Here is a 16431-nt window from a genome sequence, read left to right on the forward strand (position 1 = left end):
CTTAAGTCTATGGAAAACCATTGAAACTTTGAACGGCCATATCGCCGTAACAGCGCGGCGAATCCGCACCAAATTCAGGGGATCCCTTCAGCTCGAGGAACCCTCTCGAACGCGAATCGAGTGTACGTCTAGAGACCCGCTTTCGAATGAGACCACCCCCACGTCAATAGCCCCCGGGGTTCGGGAGTTACGGATGGTTAAATTCGCGGTCCGGTGCCGACCGATCTAGCGATCTCGGGGGGGCTACCCACGTGTGGAGGGTGGCGTTCGAGAGGGCTCCTCGAGCTGAAGGGATCCCCCGAATTTGGTGGAGATCCGCCGGCACGTTCACGAGACAGTGACGTTATATTGACGTCTTTCAGCAGTTGAAATCCTGATTGAGCAACAGTTTTTATTGTTTGAACATTGTAAAAACAAAAAGACAGAATTTGAAATCTGAGACTTTGTTTCATATTAAAACAGGGATGCAAACTCATCATGGGTGAAAAAGGTGACAAAGATGACTGGGATTTATTATAAAATTACTGAGTATAGCAAGTGCAGGAATCACAAAGTCTCATGTCATTAAAAAAATAAAAATAAAACTGAGCCCAGACACCAGCAGCCTAGTAGTGTTATTTATTTAAATACTTTAGTTAACTACAAATTAAAGTTAATTATTAATGGTATAATAATTAAATAATGCATTAAATATTGACATTTTTTAGATTGAATTAAATTTTTTTTTTCAAACTTTGCCTAAAAAACGACATCAAAAAGAGTGTTTTAAGTTATCTTTACCTGTAGAAGCTGCTAAAGGCAACACAGACTTGTTTCTGCTGTAGTTTTGCTATGCTGAATTTACTCTGCATCACTTAAAGCACAGCTCTGTTTTGACATCGGCTTGTCAGATAGTTTTTTTCCGTCTATTAGCTATTATAGATAGATTAAACAAATGTTCTTTTCTGTAGGCCAGGCCTATATGTTACGATGAAATTAGGTGATGCATGAATTGATACGAATTACATTTTTATTTTAACAACTACAATCACAATATATTGACTGATTTGTTGAACTTCCAACCTTGTAAGCATGTAATAATTATGTTTAAATAGCCTGGAGTAAACATTAATATGAAAGTCAGTAACAAATCACACAAACTAAAGTGGATTGCAGAAATATAAAAACGGTCTTAGTTGAATAATACAGACGATAAAGAGCTTAAAAAATAAATAGCATATTAAATCGCAATCGCAATATTGGTAAAAATAAATCGCAATTAGATTATTTTCCAAAATCGTTCAGCCCTACTTTAAACCTATAAAAAAAATCTGTCCCTCTTTCCCGAATCCCCATTCCACCTCAGACTACCAAATAATTTCATTAAACATTATGAAAAATTAATGCTTTAAATTAAAAAAACCTACAGGGAAAAAAAACACCTGCATCACTTGAAACATTGAAAAATAGCATAGAGAGAATAACTTATTATTATTATTATTCTCTCTCTGTTATTTATTTATTTTTTGTGGGTTTCATGCTGTACGCTAAGGCATAGGACACACACAGGCTTTCCTCCTCACCAACGACATTAAACACAGTGTCTACACTGGATGCGAGCGGCAAAATACAGTAGAACCATTATAATCAGTGACGCTGTCTACATTGGATGCGACGCGATGCCTTGTTCTATTTATGACGTACTGACACAAAGTTAAAATGATTTGCACCGGTCGCTTTGTCGCGTCCAGTGTAGAGCTGTTGCGGTGCGACGCGATAACTACAGCGTCCGGTATAGACACGGTGAGTGAAGCCTATGCCACGTCATATTTTCTGCATTTAGCATTTAAATGACCAGCACCTGCCTGGGTCTGTGCGACTTCATCTATGGCTTTTCTCTTCCCTTTCATAAAACAATCCATCTCACATTCTAAGTTACATCCTTTGGCTGTTTACCGTTTTATTTATTTTCTTTTTCTGCTGATGGCCCGCGCTCGACTTGAAGCAGCGCTGCTTAGACCGATGGGTGTGTCATCAAAGTACTGAGAGAGCTATAAGAGAGCATGGACGTCTCCTTATGCTTTCTCTCGCCGTACTTTGATGTCATATACCGATCGATCTTCAAGTCCAACACACCTCTTTACTCTCGCGTGTCACGTGACCGAGTGTAATCGCAGCCTCTGCGATTGAAAAATCTCGTTTTCTCATATCGCGATGTTATCGCAAATGCAATTAATCGTTCAGCCCTAAATGGCAGTGCTGCAGGTCTTGCAAGCCATGAGGGACGTGCGTGCAGCGACGGACTTCACGCTGATGGCAACTTAGGTGCTCGGCCCAGGCCATCGGCCAATCAATGGGCTTCATGGTGGTTGCGTCCTCCGCGGTGCCACATTTGCAGCCGGATGTTCAACAAAAGCAATGGCCGGGAAGAGACGCCACGGAACCAAGCAAGAGCCCCCGCCGTGATAGTGGGTCATCTTCGGCTGCCAAGGGTCCTGTCAAGCCCATCAGTTTGTCACCTGGGTCTTCTGCACATGAGGCTGCTACAGTTGTGGCTGAAAGATCGAGTCCCGTGGAGAGCATGGACTGTGGGGCGTATGCGCATCAAGGTCACACACAGCTGTGTCAGCGCTCTGAGACCAATGGCGCGACCCATAAATGTTCAGCAGGGGGGTTCCCCTAGGGCTGGTGACAGCACACACTGTGGTAAAGACGGATGCATCAACCACAGGCTGGGGAGCAGTGTGCCAGGGCGTTCCAACTTCAGGCCTGTGGTCAGAGTCTCAGAGCTGGTGGCACATAAACCGCTTGGAACTAAAGGTGTCCTTGGTGGCTGATGAGCTGCTGATTCGCACCAACAACATGTCTGTGGTTTTGAACAATTCGCCAGGGTGGCGTGTGCTCCAGAACCCTTTTCAAGCAGGCTGTGAGTCTTCTATTATGGGCGGATCGTCATTTCCTCTCCATCAGAGCGGCGCATATCCCCGGTCTCCTAAACTGCGGAGTGGACATGATCTCGAGGAATGGAATTCCTCACGGAGAGTGGAGGCTGCATCCCAGCTCGGTCCGGATGATTTGGGATCATGAAGGTGGAGGTGGATCGGTTTGTGACGAGCAAGAACACACAATGCCCAATGTTCTTTTCACTGTCCCACTCCCTGCTGAAGGGGGACACTCTGATGTCACTGGCCGAGATCCAGACTTTATGCATTTCCCCCAGTGAAGATTTTGCCTCTAGTAGTATGCAAAATCAGGGAAGCGAAACCATCAGTGATCCTCATTGGCCCAAACAACCTTAGTTTCCGGACCTCGGGGAGATGCTGGTGGCTTCCCCTTGGCGGATTCCCCTCAGAAAGAACTTACTGTCTCAAGCGGACAGCTCGATATGGCACCCCAGCCCGGAGCTGTGGAGCCTGCACGTGGCTGCTTCAGGGATTCTAGAGGAGCTATGCGCCCTGCTTCCTTGTGTAATTGATACGATCATGGAGTCTTGTGCACCCTCTACTAGGTGTTTGTATGCATTTAAATGGGGAGTGTTGAAATGGTGCTGTGATGAAGATATCAACACTGCGGTCTGCCCCGTGACGGATGTTCTACGTTTTCTGCAGCACAAGCTCGATAACGGGAGCTTGCAATCAACGTTGAAGGTTTATGTGGCCGCTACTGCTTCGTTTCGTTCCCCGGTTGATAGGCAATCGATTGGGAAGCACGTGCTGGTGGTCAGATTTCTCAGGGGGGCGAGGAGATTACATTCCCCACACACACCGTTGGTGCCGCTGTGGGACTTGGCTCTGGTTCTGAAAGTTCTCCCTCTACCCCCGTTCGAGCCCCTGGATTCTGTTGCTATGAGGGAGCTCTCCCTCAAAACTGCTCTGCTTATTGCCCTTGCTTCGGCTAAGCGCATAGGAGATTTGCACGCACTCTCAGTAAATGAGGATTGTATTAGTTTTGGACCTGGGGACTCCAGTGTTACTCTCTGGCCCAAACCAGGCTACGTGCCTAAATCTCTTTCTACCCCCTTTAAGGTGAAGGTCATTTCCTTGCTCGCTTTATCTGCGGAGCCATCGACCGCTCAGCCACCTTTCGTCAGTCTGACCAGCTGTTTGTGTGCTATGGTGGCTGTGCTAGGGGACGAGCGTTATCTAAGCAGAGGCTTTCTCACTGGATAGTGGACTCTATTGTGTCGGGGTATGTGAGCCAGGGACAGGAATGCCCTATTAACGTCAGAGCCCATATGATGCGGGCTATTGCTTCATCATGGCCCTGGTCTAAAGGCACATCTATTTGGGATATATGCTTTGCAGCTGGCTGGTCTTCTCAGAACACTTTCGCAAGGTTTTACAAGCTGGATGTGCCATTCTTGGCGTCTCAAGTGCTTTTGGTGAGTCTATAACTTCTTATTGCTAGGCTTTTTCAGTCAGGATTTAGACCGTATCATTGTACTGAGACTGCTCTCATTAGAGTTACAAATGACCTGCTCTTATCATGCTCTGATCGTGGTTGTATCTCTCTATTAGTGCTACTGGATCTTAGCGCCGCGTTCGGCACTATTGACCACGACATTCTTTTGAAAAGACTAGAAAACTTTGTTGGCATTAATGGAAGTGCATTAGCATGGTTAGCATTCATTATCGGACCGCCATCAATTCGTAGCAGTGAATGAAGAGGTATCATATCGATCACAAGTGCAGTATGGAGTAGGGATGGGCAATATCTTATCGTTTGCAGTATACCGGTAAAAATTCTCCACACGATAAGAATGAGTCTTCCTGCGATAACGATAAAGTCTAGTTGTTGACATATTTCTGTGTGCGACAGTGCAAAGCAACATCACGGAAAGCAGATGTGAAATTGAGGAGTAGCCTATATCGCTAAATGAGGAGCTCGAGCTGTAACTGGTTTGGTTAGGGCTGTACAGTGCACAAAAAATCGGTCTGAATAAATGTACGACAGTAGCACGTGTGCGATACAGTTTTGCAGGTGTATGAGCCCGTTTACAAAACTGTTGTCCAACAAAGATATAATTTATTGACATGCTTTTTCTCCAAATTAACTTAATGACATAGTCGAGTGTTTGAAATACTTTTTTGTGACCAGACGTGGTTTCATATTACAGAATGATAGTATTATCTACAGTGATAAAGGCCATGTCGATTAAAATTGCATTGTAAATATACTTTCCTTATAAAAATACCCAAGATTGAAGAACACAGATAAACCATATATTTTGTGCAGTCGTCAACATCACGGAAAGCAGATGTGAAATTGAGGAGTAGCCTATATCGCTAAATGAGGAGCTCGAGCTGTAACTGGTTTGGTTAGGGCTGTACAGTGCACAAAAAATCGGTCTGAATAAATGTACGACAGTAGCACGTGTGCGATACAGTTTTGCAGGTGTATGAGCCCGTTTACAAAACTGTTGTCCAACAAAGATATAATTTATTGACATGCTTTTTCTCCAAATTAACTTAATGACATAGTCGAGTGTTTGAAATACTTTTTTGTGACCAGACGTGGTTTCATATTACAGAATGATAGTATTATCTACAGTGATAAAGGCCATGTCGATTAAAATTGCATTGTAAATATACTTTCCTTATAAAAATACCCAAGATTGAAGAACACAGATAAACCATATATTTTGTGCAGTCGTATGTTTATTTTCATCAAGTTTCATCAGTTAAAATGTCTCTACCTCCGTTGTGCATTTTATTCAGCGATAACTGGATACGTTCCTGGAGCATCATCAGTATTATTTCTTCTGCTATGGATATGTGGAGTTTCTGTGCAAGAGCGCCCTCCGGCTTCCAGTATGAATTAAACTGTCTTTACATTACGTGTGAACTCATTAACCTCATTAAGACCCAGCAAAACATTTTAGGAAAATTTTTTTTATTTTATGTCATTACATTGTTTAGAGCATTAAAAAAAATGTAAACAAAAAAAATAACATATTTCATTCATAAGTTATGCTACATCCTTGGTAGAGGACATCTGGACTCAGTTTCTTAAAAAAAACAACAACCCATGATTGAACATGCATAGACAGAACAATAGATTTTTTTAAAAATCACCAATACATTTTTAGTTTTTAGGATTTTTTTTAACCAAACTTTGTATAAAGATAATTCTCAACTATGTTATAACAGATTGATTTGATATACCATTTTTCTTCATGCAAAATGTGTAAAATGGCGACAAACAGGTTCTCTCATTACATATAATGTATCTATAAACTAAATCGAATTTGCATATTAATGTGTTTTTTGGGCAACATGTAATGAAAAAGTGTAATATTGATAGTAATAATTGACAAGATTTTCATAATAATATATAATATTTCATAGGAATATTGAAACCCTCATATGAGGATGCAGTGTCTCAGGAGGTTAATGATCACCCTATTTTGGATAAAAATAGGAATGATAATACATTTCTTAAAAGAAACCGGATTCCCTGAATTATTGTCTTTGATATCGTTATCGTAATAAATACCAGAAATATCGTGATATATTTTTAAGCCCATATCGCCCATCCCTAGTATGGAGTACCTCAAAGCTCAGTACTAGGGCCGTTATTTTTCATGCTTTACATGTTACCCTTGGGAGATATCATCAGGAAATACGGTGTTAGCTTTCACTGTTATGCTGTTGATACTCAGCTCTATATTTCTTTCAATCCACTGAAGGCGAGCGTAAGTGAGAACCCAAGTGCAGTTTATTTACAGGTGATATCCAAACATCCAAACAAGAAACACAGACTTGACTTGACTTGAACAGACATATCATAAGCAGACTTGACTCACCAACAGTGGGTTAAATACATTCAATACACGACAAAGGCACAATGGGAACATGAAGGCTACTTATAGCAGACAAGGAGGGTCACATGACATGAACAAATCAATGGGGAACAAGACACATGACTAAGACTACCAATCAGAACATGACACATACACAAGGCAGAGAGACATGAGGCAAGGGAAGCATGACACTAACATGGACCATGAAACAATTACAAAATAAAAGACATGGAAAACATGAACATGAAACAAAACACCACATTACATTCACATTGCATGACTTCACAATCGCTGACAGCTCTGTCTGGTCCGCAAACTACGTTTCACGACAAAACACACGCGAGAAGTGATAAGGAAATAACGTGAGAACCCGCGTGCGTCAGATCGGAGTTCTCGAGCGAGACTGGAATTATTAAAAAAAAATATATATATAGCCCTCAAATGGTCTGATCTGATTTCCAGCTACAAGGAGAAAAAGAAAAACATTATGCAAGGAGGGAGATGCAGGGAACAGGGATTGGGTTTTCTGCAAAGAGAGTTTGATATTGTGGCTGGTCAAGCAAATATTTGTGCTTTTTTCTGTATGATATAATTGTTCATACATCTATTAAAATACTGATATTCTGGTCTATAACTCCTCCCCGAACTTCCCTCTGCCCTGTATCTTGGTCTCTCATTGGCTGTAGGTCATCGCCGATGTAGTTTTCAGTCAGAAATCATTGCACACAGCGTGATTGTGAATCGCCGAAAGGTCCAGATATTTAGCATGCCAAATATATTGCGGGCGTCGACAAATTCCCTCAGATCGCATCTTTGATAATTCACACTGCGTGATTGTAACTCGCGTGAACGAGCACCGATTTGCCTCTGATTTGGAGCATTTGTCTGCGATTTCACAAAACCTGTCAGCGAGTGAAAAATCGGGCTAAAATCATGCAGTGTAAACTCGGCATAAGACTTGATGGCTGCTCTGTCAATTCTTCGTCATCAGTCAGGAACCTAGGTGTACTATTTGATAGCAATCTTTCCTTTGAAAGACACATTTCTAGTATTTGTAAAACTGCATTTTTCTATCTCAAAAATACATCTAAATTACAACCTATGCTCTCAATGTCAAATGCAGAAATTTTAATTCATGACCTCAAGATTAGATTATTTTAATGCTTTATTGGGTGATTGTTCTGCACGCTTAATAAACAAACTCCAGCAGTTCTTACTAGAACCAGGAAGTATGACCATATTAGCCCGGTTCTGTCAACACTGCACTGGCTCCCTATTAAACATCGTATAGATTTAAAAAAATTGCTTATTACTCATAAAGCCCTGAATGGTTTAGCACCTCAGTATTTGAATGAGCTCTTACTGCATTATAGTCTTCCACATCCACTGCGTTCTCAAAACTCTAGCAATTTAATAATACCTAGAATATCAAAATCAACTGCGGGCGGCAGATCCTTTTCCTATTTAGCACCCAAGCTCTGGAATAACCTACCTAACATTGTTCGGGAGGCAGAGACACTCTGTCAGTTTAAATCTAGATTAAAAACCCATCTCTTTAACCTGGCTCACACAACACACTAACACATTTCTAATATTCAAATAATTTCAAATAAAAATAAATCCATTAAAGGATTGTTAGGCTGCAATAATTAGGACAACTGGAACCGGGAACACTTCCCATAATACCCGATGTACTTGCTACATCGCTAGAAGAATGGCATCTATGCTAATATTAGTCCGTTTCTTTCTTATTCCGAGGTCACCATAGCCACCAGATCCAGTCTGTATCCAATTTGTGCCTATCAGCTACGAGCTTTCCTAGTGAGCGTTGCTATTGGTTGGTAATGTCTGTTGTTCTACCCCATGTTTGATGTAGCCTTAGCTTGCTGGCCTAGGGCCCATTCTTCGTACCTCGCTTAATACATCTGAGATGATTTAAAAGATACCTGATCTTTTAATCATGATAACTGATCTCTGGCTAATTTGGTTCTTCAAATGAATTTGCAGATCTGATTAACATATCTGGATTAAGTTGTCTAAGATTACTGCACGTTCTTGTGTTCCCCGTAAAGTGCAGATGTATCGATACTCGAAACCACGATCAGCAATGCAGTGATTGGCTGGCGGCAAGACAGCAACATAATGACGTCATATAATTAAAGACACCTGACGAAAAACTTGACACATTTCTGGACCTTTATAAAGGAAACAGCCAAGTGAACAAAATTACATAAATGTTATAATAGATGTAATAATAGATAAATACTTTTATTTTTATTTTTTACATGACTCCCAATTATTTATATTCACGATTTCTAGTATTTGTACAGGTATTACGTTTTTATTTCAATGTTGTAGTTAGCAATTCATGTAATTTTATCTTTGAAGCAGATTTGTTATGTGACAGCATTAATAAAAAGTTATCTGCATCTCCTGCGCTCCATCAATCCACTCCCATAATAGCTGTCAGCACTCAAATTGATGCATGACTCAGATTAACTGTATGTGTGTAAGACTCTAATACAATTATAAAGTAATGATTTTATCACAAATAAATCTTTCAGTGAGTAAAACTGGCTGCGTCTATAGTATTATAGACTACACAACACTATAATATTATACAATTTTTTTAATTATTATTATCATTTTAAATTATTAATGTCCCTGGATTAGTAGGGTACTCTTGTAATAAAGTAGCAGTGGCTGGGACAGATTTTAAATATTAATTCCACTTAAAAAGATGCAATCTAATCCTTCTTACATGAAATAAACTGCTTCTGAGAAGGTTTAAGTTTACGGACCTGTTGCTATGACAGCAAGTCCAGGATGAGCTTCAAAGAACCAAATAATCCAAGATCATGCCAAATCATCAACAATCAAATCCAGCTAACCGAGTAAGCAACGTACAAAGAACGGGTCCCTGATCTTCACTGCTCTCTGTCGTAACCTCAGTTCCCTGAGAGCTGGAACGAGACATTGTGAAAATCGCCGTGCTTGTTGCTCGATCAGTAATGCAGCATTCAGTCTCCAATTCTGACACAACTGCCGTTCTCGCTGCATTTATACTGCCTGCCACGGTCAGTATTTGGATGCGATTTGCATAGTTGAGCATCAATTGGCCAGTTTGTTAAACTGGCGTTATCCTATAAGACTTCAGGATTTTGGAGAAGGGGAGGAGTCCCCACATGTGATTCTCGCAATGCCTCGGAACGAGGATCTCAGGGAACTGAGGTTACGACAGTAACCGGGGACATTCAGGAATTTGAGACCAGAGCACACACATAAAAACACACAAATGTTTTTGAAAGCACGGCTTGGCATGGCTCAGTTAACGTTTCCACTGCAGTTTAGTACCGCTCTAGAGTGGGCTGTATTATAGACAATTCGTCTACTGCCACAACCTCCTGAAAAACTTTTTCATTCCACATCATCCCATCAAGCTCTCGCTGGATCCGCTCTTCGGCTATCAACGAGAGGAACGTCTGTACTTCCTCAACAGACCACGAAACAGCCATTTTGTGGTTTAAAAAAGGAGCGCTTTTTCAAAAAAAAAAAGTTGCGTTCGATCTTCGCTGGCTGTGCTGATTTAATCTAGCGGGTCTAGTGTCTCGTGTCACAAGTTCAGTGTAGTGTTCAGGTAGTGGCGATTCTCTCCGGCCAATCAGTGATCAGCAGGGTTTACACATCACGTTTTGGTAATGGTACGGCTCGCTTGGAAGCTCAGCCGAGGTGGTACTGAAAAAAGTACCATTAGAGCGGGTACAAGATTGAGTTGGTATTACAGGTACTGTAAAAAGACCCTCCCCCAAACAATTCTAAAAACTCACCGGATCTATACGTATCACACAAATGACCCATTTTGAATTCAAAACCCGAATTTTGCCGAAAGGTGACAAGTTTGCAACCCTGCAAGCACAAAGCTTACTGTGATTTATTGGATGAGAGGTGTGCTTACAATGTTCTGTTCATTAACTGAAAACAGGCTAGACTAATCAAATTTTGGGACTTAAGAATCGATATTATTTCGTAAAAATGAGAATCGATTAAAATAAAGAAATTAATATTTTTTTACCCAGCCCCATGGTCCAGTCCATTTAAAATGCGACCTAATTGGTTTGCTGACTTTACGGTGAAACTGTGTTAATTTGTCACCTGTGCTGTCACACAGATACACTGTTTCCGTTCAGATCAAATCACAACAACGTAGGAAACAGATCCGCCGTGACGCAGCTGACACAGAACAGCATACGTTGTTTACTTCCAGCTGATATTCTCCAAAATGGCACTACAGGGTGATGCAGAGGAGACGAAGTGTTGAATAAAGTTGTTATTTTTTTTCTTTTGCGCACAAAAATTATTCTCGTAGCTTCGTAAAATTATGGTTGAACCCCTGATATCACATGGATTATGTTACAGATCTCCTTGCTACGTTTCTGGACTTGGGAACATTTCAGTTGTGTTGCTGTCTATGCAGGGTCAGACAGCTCTCAGACTCCATCAAAAATATCTTAAAGGGGTCATATGATGCGATTTCAAGTTTTCCTTTCTCTTTGGAGTGTTACAAGCTGATTGTGCATAGATCAGATCCCTGAAGTTGCAAAGCTAAAGTCACAAACCCAAAGAGATATTCTTTATAAAAGTTAAGACTCTCCCACGCCCCCCTAAAACGGCTCGTTCCAACACGCCCCCACATATCTACCTCACTATGTGGAAATATTTGCATAATGCGCTCAAATGTTCAGTAAAGAAAGGCGGCGTGGTTTCAGTAAGTGTTGAAGCAGCCATGTCAGGGAGACGCTGTGTGTTTCTAGGTGAAAGCAAAAGCACTTGAGTTTGAGAGAGGCGGGGCATAGAGGACCTACAATAATGTACGGTATTTGAAAAAGAATGTGTTTTTTGAACATTAAAGCATGTCAACATATTCTGTTACACCAAATACACAAAATAATGATCTTTAAAAAAAGCATCATATGACCCCTTTAATTTGTGTTCCGAAGATGAACGAAGGTCTTACGGGTTTGAAACAACATGAAGGCGAGTAATTAATGACAGAATTTTCATTTTGGGGTGAACTAACCCTTTAAGGACCAATTAACTAGCATGCATATTACTAGTAATTATAGAGCACATATTAATGGATTATTCTGCATGACTATATTTTAGATTCCTTAATCCTACCCCATACCTAAACTTAACAACTACCTTACTAACTATTAATAAGAGGCAAATTAGGAGTTTGAGGTTAATATCGTAGTTAATAGTAAGAATTACACTGCATTTACTGCAAACTAACAAGATACTGGTTGTATCATTTACATTTCACAGAGAATAACACACCTTCAACCTAAACACAAAATTAAGCAATTTGTAACAGTGTGACTATGATTGAAGGGACACACACACACACACACAAAGTCACCTTGAAAAAGAGATATAGGCCAAAGAGCGTGCAGCTGGCAATGATGGGGAATCGAGCAGCATCTCTGCTTGTGATGGTCTCGGGCATATCTGAAGCACTCTGAAAGAGAGACACAGAAACACGGTTATGGTCACAATATATACACACACACTGTCTACTTTGTGCACCATAAGCTTGTGTACTATGACATAGGATATGAAACATGCGAAATTAGGGATGCACCGATATGAAAATTTTGGTCGATACCGATAACAGAAAAAATGACCATTTATCGGCCGATACCGATATGGTGGCCGATATATCGTGCATCCCTATGCGAAATATTATTAATAGAGATGCACCGATTGCAATTTTCTTGGCCGATACAGATTTTTGCCGATTCCTATTTTTCTTCTAAGAACTATAATTGACAGCATATACAAACAAAAATCTACTTTTCTTCAATGCAAAGTTTTATTTTCATTAAAAAAAAAATTAAAAAAAAACATAAAAAGTCAGCAATAGAGATGTAACTATTCACTCAACTCACGATTCGATTCACAATTTTGATTTCATGATTCGATTCGATTCACGATTATTATAATTTTTTTTAACAAAATGAGATTTAAGACAAATTATAAATAAATGTGTCCTTCTATTTTTGCTTGGACAAAATGCTGCCCATTTCTTTGTGAAATTGAAATATAACACTATAATAATATACTAATATAGCACTTGCATATTACTGCTCTTTTGTTGGTTTTGATTGCATCTATTGTCCTCATTTGTAAATCGCTTTGAATAAAAGCGTCTGCTAAATTAAATTTAAATATAATTGTAAATGTAAATAACAAAACTAAATTGAAATTTTAAAACAAGCCCCAAATCAAATAAATAACACAAATAAAATAAATATCTTCATATAAACAAAATAAGGCGTTGTCTGTGCTCTTTCCATTTAAACTTAGAGGCAACCACTGCATTTTAATCTTGATCCAAACAAAGATGCTGCATACATGCAACATGAACAGTTTTTAAACTAAATTAGATTGTATAATTTCGAAATTTGAAGCAAAAACAGAATGGTTTGACTTCAGTTTTGTGAAACTATAAATAAAAATATCTGCATGAAACAGCAAAGCTGAATTAGATGCAGATCCACTCTCTGCCAGCAGGTGGCGCTTAAAGTGTTTCCTGGTTTCTGCTGTAAACAAAGCAGCGCTGAACTTATGAACTTTAATATGCATTATACAGAGGCAAGATGAAAAGAAGAAATACCATCTAAACTTTTCTAAAGTTAGTAAGTTCCCCTCAGAGACACATTCATATAAACTCCTACCCCTAAATGAATCGTGATTTGTTTAGCATCTCAACCGATTTGAATCGTCACATATTTGAATCGATTTTCAACCGGCTTGCGGTTCATCGTTACATCCCTAGTCAGCAATAAAATAAGAAGAAATTTTAAAAAAGGGCAAACAACAGCACAAATAAATGCAATAAAATAAAGAGAGCTATGAAACTAAGTTTTTCAGGTTAAATAAGTTTTTATTCAGGTAAGAAATACTACAGAAATTAAAGTAATCAAATGTAAAATAACACATCCAGTTTCAAATAACATTTTTCCAATTCTGTAGTCTTCATTGTAAAATTTAAATACAGAATAATGCTTACCATTAAAGTTATAAAACGTATTCAGTCAGGAGCAAAAAGTGATTTTCTTTGTCTTTTGTTCTTTGATTAACATGACAGACAGCAGCAGGTATATTGGACTGCGGTCCCTTTAATAGTTTATCCACAGACCCTATATACTGTTACAAAACATGTGTTCTCTTTCTCAACTATTTAACGTTACAAAACTGACTGTGTTTAACTGGATACTCGCCAAGACGGGCATTTTGACAATTTTGTATGTATTTGAACGTTTTAGCGCAGTTAGTCAAGCTGTTTGAGACCGAGCATGGATTGTGCGCGCCACCAATATAGATCAGTGGTGGTGCATCTGCGGGAATGACTATAATGCGCAATACAAGCACTATTTAACCGGAGCGAATGAGACGTTTGTGAGAGAGAAGGGGTCGTTGGAGAGAAGAGAGCGAGAATGCGCGGCTGACGTTATTGCCGCTGCCGCTGGTAACAAAACGGATCGGCTCGATTCGGAAAGAAGTGAGACTGACCGACCGATCACCGATCCGGGCCAATCAGGAGGAAATTCGGCCGATTCCGATCCCTGGCTGATCGATCGGTGCATCTCTAATTATTAAGAAACCAAGTTGTAATGATTATAACAATTAAAGGGTGATTTCAAAAACAGAAAGCCAATTCTGAAGGTTAATATTGTGTGTAAAATATTTTGACACACAATCCCCTTTAGATCAGTCTTAAAAAAACAGTATTGTAACAACAATATTGTGAAAGGGTACAATTTAAAAGTGCCTTTATTTGAAATCGAAACCTTTTATAACAATATTAATGTCTTCACTGTCACTTTTGATTCATTTAATGTGTCCTGGCTAAAGTATTAAATTCTGTTAAAAGAAAAAAAAATATCCCCAAACTTTTGAATGGTTTTCAACATTGTTAATAAAATGTCTCTTGAACACCAAATCAACATATTAGAATTATTTCTGAACGATCATGTGAAACTGAAGTCTGAAAACCCTTTACATGGTAATATTTCACAATATGACTGTTATTACTATAGTTATTATGATCAAATAAATGCAGCCTCTGTGATATTAAGACATTCGTCACTGACACTTTTTCGCAATCCAGAAGAGAGATGTCAAGATACAGCTGATGTAAAATTGCAAAATGATTATCTTAAATAGTGTTACCATAAAAAGATACAATTATTGATTAAAAAAAATTGCAAAAAATTAGCTCCGTTACAGTAACATAACAGATTTTGGATATCTTGAACAGCGTTACCATTCTGAAAGATAAAAAAAAAAAAGAAAGAATAGTAACCAAAAAAAAGAAACAGGAAGAATCTCATATCTTCTAAATGCATCGAGTTAGATTAAAGTGCAATTGTATGTTTGGTCATGGGGGCTGATGTAATGAATGCACTGATGTCAGTGCCACTAACTGCCCTCAGCAAGAGTGTGTGCACCTACTTTGCATGTGCTTTTTTTCTGTATCATAGCTGAATTTTAGCTTTTACCCCACCAAAGAAAAATGTTATACATTTTCCATTTGTTTCCTATGGAGGTCTTTTGACCTCTATGAACACACATATGACTATTTTAAAGGCCATTTAGGCTTTTACCAAGACCTAAGATAAGGTGTCCTGTCAATCGGCTTGAGATCTGGGCAACTAGAGATCAAACTGGAGTTGTATGTTTGGTCATAGTGAGCTTTTTATTCTTCAGACTTTTAGAAGCTTTTGGGGGCCTTAACATGCTTAACATTTCGCACACATGCCCCTGCCAAAAGATCGCAGTGGGTTTTCAACTACTGAATATGGGTCAAATTCAATAAATTGGACATTGAGTCACATCGCGCTCCTCGTGTCTCTGGGATTGAACCATATTGGGCCTTAAAAATTAAGAAAACTAAATTTAAAAAGTGTATTAAGAACATGAATTTAAAATGATAGTTACTACTCGAGTTATAAGCATACAAACTCTGGAAAAATAATATTTATAGCACTCAGACAAGTTTGTTCAATGCAGCTGTTTTGATACATTAGATACATTTGTAGTTTCAACATTATTTGTACTTCAGACATCCCTTTTTAAAAGAAAAAAGTATCATCTGCATGCAAAGTGACCCACATTTGGTTTTTGACCATGTGTACAACTCAACAATTTACTCTTGAAGGGCATGAAGTTATCTTTAATATTTCGAGTGACAGGCATGCAAACTTTGGAGAAAAAAAACTTGAAGTGCTTTTCCCCCCCATGTTTGAATGGTCACCACTGGCATAATGCAACAAAGATTGCTGAAGTTAACAGATTTTGAACAACCTGTGGAAAAAAAAAAAATTATATATATATATATGCTGCAGTTTTTCTAAAGTAATTTTTACCCTCCTGAAATTTGATTCACAATCTCTCTGGTGAAAAATTTCATTTTGACCCCTCTACAAAATAGTGGATAAATCTATCTATGAGATTTAATATTTTGATTTTCATCACTATACATGTTTATCTTTCTTCAGAAAAAGATACTGACAAAATCTAGACTTGGAGCAGGGGAGCTTTGGTCGGGTTGATAGGAATGACCCTGTTTCTAGCACTCACTGATG

General features: G+C 39.1%; 1 pseudogene; it reads right to left on the reverse strand.

The window, feature by feature from the left end:
* The window catches only part of LOC107569376 (minor histocompatibility antigen H13-like), a 40083-nt pseudogene that overhangs the window by 22238 nt on the left and 1414 nt on the right, over positions 1–16431 (reverse strand).

The sequence above is a fragment of the Sinocyclocheilus grahami genome, unplaced genomic scaffold (genome assembly GCF_001515645.1).
Source record: "Sinocyclocheilus grahami isolate Dianchi unplaced genomic scaffold, SAMN03320097.WGS_v1.1 scaffold1340.1, whole genome shotgun sequence".
NCBI classification, from domain to species: Eukaryota; Metazoa; Chordata; class Actinopteri; order Cypriniformes; family Cyprinidae; genus Sinocyclocheilus; species Sinocyclocheilus grahami.